Source organism: Chlorocebus sabaeus, chromosome 14 (assembly GCF_047675955.1).
Source record: "Chlorocebus sabaeus isolate Y175 chromosome 14, mChlSab1.0.hap1, whole genome shotgun sequence".
In the NCBI taxonomy this organism is placed as follows: Eukaryota; Metazoa; Chordata; class Mammalia; order Primates; family Cercopithecidae; genus Chlorocebus; species Chlorocebus sabaeus.
The window spans coordinates 56,451,682-56,460,757 of record NC_132917.1 but is presented as its reverse complement, the minus strand read 5'-3'; positions in this window follow the sequence as shown (position 1 = coordinate 56,460,757).

The following is a 9,076-nucleotide window of genomic DNA, read 5'->3' as shown; positions in this document are numbered from 1 at the left end:
GAATCATGGGAGTTTTGTTGTTTTTTTGTTTTGTTTTGTTTTGTTTTATTGTGCTCTTCTCACGATAGTGAATAAGCGTCATGAGAGTTGATGGTTTTATAAAAGGGCAGTTCCCCTGCATATGCTTTCTTGCCTGCCACCATGTAGAATGTGACTTTGCTCCTCCTTTGCCTTCCACCATGATTATGAGACCTCCCCTGCATGTGAAACTGTGAGTCCATCAAACCTCTTTTTCTCTGTAAATTACCCAGTCTTGGGTATGTCTTTATCAGCAGCATGATAACAGACTAATATAATATTTATCCAACTTTTATTGAGCTCTTTACAGCCAAGCCTTCACTAGATGTTAAGTAGATTAAGAGTCAGTCATCAATAGCATAAAAGTATGAGATGAGTGCAAATACATCTTGTTATGTTTCTCTCTTTACAGTTTTATTATCCTAAAGAATAAATTAATTCCCATGACTATTTTCCTCAATTTCAAAACTTTCACTTTTTTCATAAATATGCAAAGTTGTCAAAAGGGTTTAAGTCAAGATTTAATCCAGTATCTAAAATATGTTATATCCCATTAGCAACATACTACTGAATAGTGCCATAGATTATGCCTGACTGGATACCTCATTTTCTATTGTAGTGAACATTGCACCATAGTTTCTCAAATTCCTTTTAATTGTCACTAACAATTGCATCTCTATTCACAGAGCATTTGATTGCCTTTTTTTCTGCCAGTTCTCAAACTTTTAAAATAAAAGGCTATTTCTCCAAGTAATATATATGTCAATTCCCTCATTAGCAAAAATCATTTAAGAACACAGAAATAAGTTTATTTTTCATACCATCTAGAAAAAGCCTATGAGCCAATCACCATTATTGTATGGTTAAACCAAATTGTCCTTCGTGCTTCATAAATACTATTGCCAATCTTCATTTCCTTTATTGATTCTGACCTTCCTATTTTTCAGTCATGTTCTCTAACTGGCATTGACATTAATTCTACAAAAAGAACTAGCTCATGTAAAACAGTTGAAATCCTAACATAATTTTGAGACCATTTTATTATACCCTGAAAAACAAGCGTATGGTACTAGAGAAAGCAATAGAATTGTATTTCAGCACAAATAATAATGGGTAAACGTAATATTTCCTGATGGACATTATTTTAAAATTTAAGTTATAAAAACTATGAAGTCTTCTCTCATGGGAATATTAAAAGCTTTCATTTTCGTTAGTACATACCATATGCATAGTGACACCCACAGTTCACACTATGCATATGGCTATGTACTAATGAAAATGAAAGCTTTTAATATTCTCATGAGAGAAGACTTCATAGTTTTTATAAATTATTCAATGCCTTACCATGGCATGAATGATCTGATAGTCTCTAACTCTTCAAACTGCTTTCCTTTAGCTCCTCTTCTCTCTTGTTCTCTTTATCCACATTGAATTCTTGCTCTTTCTCCACAAATTCCTCCTCAGGGCCTTGGTACTTACCATTCCTTCAGCCTAGAAGGCTCTTCCCAAGACTGATTCATTCCCCACATCCTCCAGGACCCTGCCCAAATATCACATAATCAGAGTTATGTGAAATCACTGTTATTGAAAACCACACCTCCACCAATATGTCTCCCATGCCTGGTTTTATTTTCTTCATGATGAAGAACAGCAAGCTGTCCCCACTGCCTCCAACCAGAACACTGCTCCACACTTGTATGTATTTTGTTCCTTCGTCATTTCAGAAGCTCCCTCTTGAAAATTTCCCTAACCTCATAAATACCTACTAAAATCCTATCCATCCTTAGAAAACCAGATCAAATGCTCCCTCTTCCAGAACATGTTCATTGTTGGCATTGTATAAAAGTTATTTGTGTACAGATCTATCTTCCTGATGAGATAGCAAACTCCTGAAGAATGGGAACAGCTTCATTCATTGCTTCATCATTTTGTTTTTATTGCTTAAATAAGACCTTAAAGATGTATTCAATACATAGCAAAGTTAACATTGGTCTTGCCTATTATTTTTTGGTTTGTTAAGACTCTTACTGGTTCAATCATGATATAAAGTAATGTAAACAAATACGGGAAAATGTGATATTGAAAGGCAAATGATTTGGCTTCTAAACTCTTCTCTATGCCTGATGTCCTTAGGCAAGTCATTTAGTGTTTCCATGCCATAGGTTATTCTTATATCATTTAGTGATAGAAACTGTTCCTAACTATTCCACAGTAATATTCCTAGGATAAAATTAAATAAGATTGTATAAGTGATTCAAAGTATTTTTAAAGAAGTGTATAAATAAAAGTCACTACTATTTAAAGTTTACCTGCACTTTAAAAAAATTAATCCCTGTTGATGAAAAGTAGTAGACATGCTTCTTGCTTGCAAATACCTGAAGTCTACTCTAGCTGATTAGACAGAAAGTAATTTTATTGAAAGAATCATACGTAGCTCGAGAAACACTGGAAAGATGTAAAATTTGGGAGAAATAAAGAAACCCAAAGTATAGCCAAGATCGTCTGAATGGATGCTGCCATCTCTGGATACTCACCCACTTAGCAGTGGACACTTTTACCTCTGAAAACGCCATGAGGTCTGTGCATAAACTCTGCTCCCATTCTTAGAATGATTCCCTTATATTAAAATTTTTATTTGTAGTATCCAATTAGCCAAGGCTATGGTACTTGTCTACAAGCCTAAGAAGTCAAATAATTATTTGCTTCCTTCACTTTTGTTGCGAGAGGGTCCTGCTTACCTCCATTGTTAGGGTTAGCCCATAATAAGAAAGATGTTCAAATCCTTGGTTGCTAACAAGCCAAAAACAATAAATGCCCACTTACAAGATTCGTTTTCCCTATGGGAAGGTTTTAAAATCTTGTTAAATTTTCTATTTTGCTTGAAATAACTTGAGGTCCTTTTCGAACTTCCTTAAGTACCTATCAGGTACCCAATAAGTTTACTGGAATGAAAATAAAGAAAACATGTTTCAACGTAAAAGAAAAAGAGTAAATCTTTAAAAATATGATTATAATAGTATGACAGACAAAGTTTCTACACATATTGGTAGCCAGGACTATGTGGAGAAATAATTTTAAATGACGCAAGATCAGAAAATGCATAAGGAGCAAATCTCCAACTGTATCAGAATCAAATTATAGACTTTTCTTTTTCACCACAATTTGAAGCTCAGTTTAAATCCTAACTGGGAACTTTATTTTGCTTAAAGTTAAGAGGGATAAAGAAAAAATAGGAATTTAGCAACATTAAAGATGTCAGAATAAAAAATATCTATATATTCTAATAAATTTATATATCATCTGTGCTATAGAGCCAAAATGCAATTTTCAATATTTTTCAGAGAATCTGAATGGTTTGAATGGATTTATGTGGATAGGGGAATAATTTTTAAACATTTTGTGTTTAATATGGGTATGGCCTAGATTTTTTCCAGAGCTTATAAAAATGTGGAAAAGCATAAGCTGTCCTGTCTTCACTGCAGTGCTGAGGCACAATTTCAGTGTTTGTGAAAACAGAAGAGATGCTGTATCACCCAACACTTAGCTACTAAATAAGCTTAGACACACAGATATGCAAGAATTTGCATCCTCTTTAAAACAATTTCTCTTTTTACGATGCTCTCTCTATGAAAAGTGAAACTTTTCTTCCAGTTCAGACAACTCAAAACTCGGGTTTGCTAGCTTTCAAAAGTGAAAATACCCAGTCTTAGAAAAAATTCTGCTAATGCAAACCACTGGAAAGTTTAATAAGTATTATCACTCTCACTTTTTCCCCGAAGAGATTCAGCACAATTATTGCTAGAATTTGCCCTAGATTTTTAGTTAGCTGCTGCAAGAGAAAAATAATACTGTCAACGGAGTTAATTAAAACTCATGTTAATAAACTACAGTAGAGTGAAACAAAAAAATATTGCCAATGGTTTTCAATACTTTTCATTAGAGCAATTACATTTATTTTTAAACATATATTTCCCCAAGTGACACCATCTCTAATTTCCATTTGAGTTCTTTTTCCAAGAAGACCCATTAATTTATGTCCTGATGTTACACACTATGTCAATCCAAACAGCCTACAAAGATAAACTTACCATGTCAAGACCTGATAATGCCTCCATGGTTGATAGTATACTTCTAGGCATACTATATTTGCCTTCAATTTTCACTTATTAATTGCAGAGGTAGGATTCTGTTTTCTACCTTTTTTTGTTCTTCTTACAAATACGTACTGGGTTTATTTAAAATTCTAGAGAAATGTTTTCTATATAATAGGAATCCCAAACAAGTTATGTCTCAATTAGAATGATCCCTTTTAGAAATCTAAAATAGTCCTCAGCAGAAACTTAGTAATAGCACAGAATGGTATGTTACTTATTATATATTATTCAAATTTCAAAAGTTAAAAAATTACTTCCCAATACTTATGGCACAAGAAAATAATTTCAGAAATCTGAATGTTTTCTGGAATCTTTCTTCTCCATTCAGAGCTCTTTGTTTCAATATTAAAACAGCTGTTTTATATTTATCCTTATAGCAGAAAGACAAGAAAATAATATTTACCTAATTCCCATGTATCTACAAAATTAAAGTCACATTACTGTACTCAGATTTAAGGCTGCCACATCTAGATGTGTGTGCTATTTTACCTCCCACCCAGGGGACTCAGGGTCAGAATTCCTATGTTCAAACACCATCTTCATTTATTTTGAGCAGAATAACCTTAGATGAGATACGTAAGTCTCCTTTTTATGCCCTCTCCTTCTCATGTTCAACCCATGACCCCCTCAACCTCTCTATCCCAGTCATGCCAGTACATACCTGATTTCTTCCCTTTGCTCCTGTCATCTGCCTGCCCAGAGTGTCTCCTCCTTTCTTCCCAGTCCACCTTATATCAGACTATCATTCCTAAAGCACCAGCTAAGGCTATTCTATACTCCCTATTTACCCCAGTCTTCTTTAAACAATCTCTAAACATATATTAAATACTGACTAGAAATCCAGAACTCTGATGTCCTCTTGTCAAAATCTGCTCACTTATTTGGGTTCATACCAACCTGTGTGCTTGTGTATGCTTCATCTTCCCAGTTAGGTCATGAACTATACTCACTTCTTCATCACCCACAGCACCTAGCACAAGGTGAAGTACATGGTAGATGCTCAATAAATATCTGCTTGTTTTTGTGTGCCATGTGTAGCTTATATACCCAAGTATTTATATTTTAACTACCCCCCCACACCCTTTCCCAGCTTTCAGCTTTCTGAAAATAAGAATATTCTATTTTTGGATATATTCTATTTTTGGACATTTTAGCATAGTTCCTTGGAAATAACAAACACTCAAAAAATATTGTGAAATAAAATTTTCATTCCATTATGAACATCTTAAGCAGCAGGCTAAAGAGACCAGGGAAAATGAGAAAAGCTGGTCAATGAATGGAACCTTGTGCACTTTTAGATGTTTACAAATTCACCAAAATTTGCTCAGTAGACTTTCCTCTGTTGAGGAAATGAGAAAAAAAAAAAAAGAAGTCAGTGATCAAAGGCCTCAAAGGAAGCTGATAAGAGATAATATAAGCTGCCAGTTCCATGATTTTTAGTCTCCTAAAAAAAGGCAAAAGTGTATTTACTGCTTAATTGTGAAAAATCTCTAATGAGAAAAGAATTAGAAGTAGTTTAAGGTAAATTATCACATTTAAATGACAATGTTCCTGAATAAAGACTATCACTAATAGGACCAAGCCTATTGTATTTTATGTTACAATTAAGAAATGTGTTTTTATTTGTTTTTCATAGGCATTAATTGATTCCCGGACTTTTAAAAAAATGTCTGTCAAAGCAGTTCCTGGATTGTTTTAAAAAATCTCTGTCAAAGCAGCTTTCAGAGGACTAGAAGAATAATGATCCCCATATTTAAGTATAATTAGTCAGTTGCCATGTCATCTGAAATATGAATTTTATAGGCATTGTATATTCTATTGTCCTATGAGGGGTAAATTCAAGCAGAAAGAAGAGAAGTACTTAGAAGGATGCCCTCAGGAATGATTATAAAAAGATATGACCTAGTTCTAGATTTAAAAAAAAAAAAAAAAAAAAGAACTGCTACAGTAAGCCCAATCTAACAATATTTTAGCAACTTCTTCAAGCCATCTAAGAGGCTAATACCAAAACAGCCATAGCTACCGTCACAAAATCAATAAGATCTGCTTTAAATGTGAGCAGTGTGGAAAGACCAGGCTACACATATGTAAAGCTATCATTAAAGCTGACTTGTGAGTACTCTAGCCACCCATTTCTTTCTTATTTTTTCCAATTGTATGAAACTCTTTTCTCCTTCTACTTAGTGTCCTTTTGTTCTCTTTCTCTTCTTTCGACAAAAATGAAACTTGAGAGCCTGGTGTAGTAATGTGCACCTATAATCCCAGCTACTCAGCTACTTGGGACGCTGACGTGGGAACGTGGGAAGATCACCTGAGCCCAGGAACTCAAGACCAGGATAATGAGATCACATCTCTTAAAAAAAAAAAAAAAAGAAAGAAAGAAAGAAAAGAAAAGAAAAGATTTCCCTTGGGAAAAGATTATTAGTTATTTATACCTTAGTATGAAATTGAATCAAAACATTCCCTGTCCCAGAGACATATACATGTGCTAGGATTTGAATGGTTGCCCCACCAAAACTCATGTTGAAATGTACTCTCCAATGTAGCAGTATTGAGAGGTGGCTCCTTTAAGTGGTGATTGGGTTGTAAGGACTCTGCCCTTGTAAGTGGTTTAATCCATTCATGGATTAATTGACTAGTGTGTTAATAAATCAATGTATTATTATGAGAGTGAGACTGGTGGCTTTGTAAGAGGAAGACAGACCTGGGCTAGCACGTTCAGGCTCCTCACCCTGTGATTCCCTGCATGGCCTCAGGACTCTGCAGAGAGACCCCACCAGCAAGAAGGCCCTCCTAGATGTGGTCCCTCAATCTTGGACTTATCAACCTTCATAACTACAAAAAATAAATTCATTTTCTTTATAAATTACCCAGTTTCAACAATTCTGTTATAAGCAACAGAAAATGCACTAAGACAGCATGTAGTCCTCCTTTCCCAACTCTAAAATAAAAGATTTGCCATATGACATTATTTCTGCACCAGGCATGAAATGGTGGTATTTTCTCCTCACTAAATAAGTCGATATGTATACCAAGGCTTCAGAAGGAAAATGTCATCCTTTCAAACACTGGTTACAATGAAGAAATACAACATTACCCTCTTCCTTTGTGAAATCTTTCTAGAGAGCCTCAGTCTGCTAACACCACTCAACACACAAAGACTCGGATAGACTCTGGAAGAATGGAAATTTTTGTTATTATATTTTAAGTTCTAGGGTACATGTGCACAATGGGCAGGTTTGTTACATATGTATACATGTGCCATGTTGGTGTGCTGCACACGTTAACATGAAGCTGGAAAATTTTTAATGAAATGGAAATGTAAGCTGTGGATCTAGTCTCCTTTTTCCCCAGATCAGTGAATCTCCCAAGCATTGGTGCTTTGTTGAAACACTGATACTAGCAGGAAAGGTTAAGAAACCTTCTTAGGTCACTAAGGCTTTTAAAAGGCCTGGAGTCATTTTTCATCTTATCTATGAGAATACACTAAAGGCTCCTTTCTTAAATGCAGTCTTCACAATGTGAATAAACTTGGAAGCATATAAAATTTCCTTTGCAGGATATCACTTAACTACTATGTGTCATAGATTATAGCTGACTGGGTGTTTCATTTTTCATCATGGAAAAGAAATAGGTATCATACTCCTAGAGAAATGATGTAAAGGAGGTTTTCACAAAGAAGATAGCAGATTTGTTTTCTTTAAGCTTACTTTGTTTTTCAGCCCATGTCAAGATAAAACTATACCTGTGACAGAAAAGAAAAGCATGTTAAATGTTTTCCTACTTTCAAGCATAAGAAAATTCATAGCTGAGTCTGGCTCAGAGTCAAAAGAATTAAGTGCTGTGATCATCAACTTAAACCACTGCAGGTTTTCCATTTCTTCATTCTGCACAGGAGTCTATCGTGCCTTTCTAGCTTCCTCCAAGTCTTCTCTATCACAAGTTCAATTGCAAGAGAAGAATACAAATCCAGATGCTGACTTCAAGGACTGTAAGATCGAACTAAATACCGTATTTATGTATTAAAATATTGTATTTTTAACTTATTTTAAGTTCAGGGGTACATGTGCAGATTTGTTATATAAGTAACCTTGTGTCGTGGGGGTTTGTTGTATACATTATTTCATCATCCAGGTATTAATCCTAGTACCCATTAGTTATTTTTCCTGATCCTCTCCCTCCTCCCACCCTTCATTTTCCCCTCCATCCTCCAATAGGTCCCTGTGTGCACTGTTTCCCTCTAAGAGTCCAGGTATTCTGTTCATTTATCTCCCACTTGTAAGTGAGTGCATATGTATTTGGTTTTCTGTTCCTGTGTTAGTTTGCTAAGGATAATGGCCTCCTGCTCCATCCATGTCCCTGCAAACAACATGATCTTGTTCTTTGTCATGGCTGTATAGTATTCCATTTTGTATATGTACCACATTTTCTCTATCCAGTCTATTATTAATGGGCATTTTGGTTGATTCCAAGTCTTTGCTATTGTGAGTAGTGCTGCAATGAACATATGTGTGCATGTGTCTTTTTAATTAAACAATTTATATTCCATTGGATATATACCCAGTAATAGAATTGCTGGATCCGGTGATATTTCTGCCTTTAGGTCTTTAAGGAATCATTACACTGTCTTCCACAATGATTGAACTAATTTACACTCCCCAAAACAATGTATAAGCATTTTGTTTTCTCCACAACCTAACTTCTGTTATTTTTTCTTTTTAATAACAGCCATTCTAACTGATAAACACTGCATTTCTATAGCAACATGTGAGCATCTGTGTTGTCTTGAACACATTGAACAATACACACAAAAAAATGGTTGTAAACAGTCCTATATCAAAATCACAATGGTGACACTTTTGTAAACAAAAAGGCATAGGAAATGCATTATCTGCCCTCCCAAG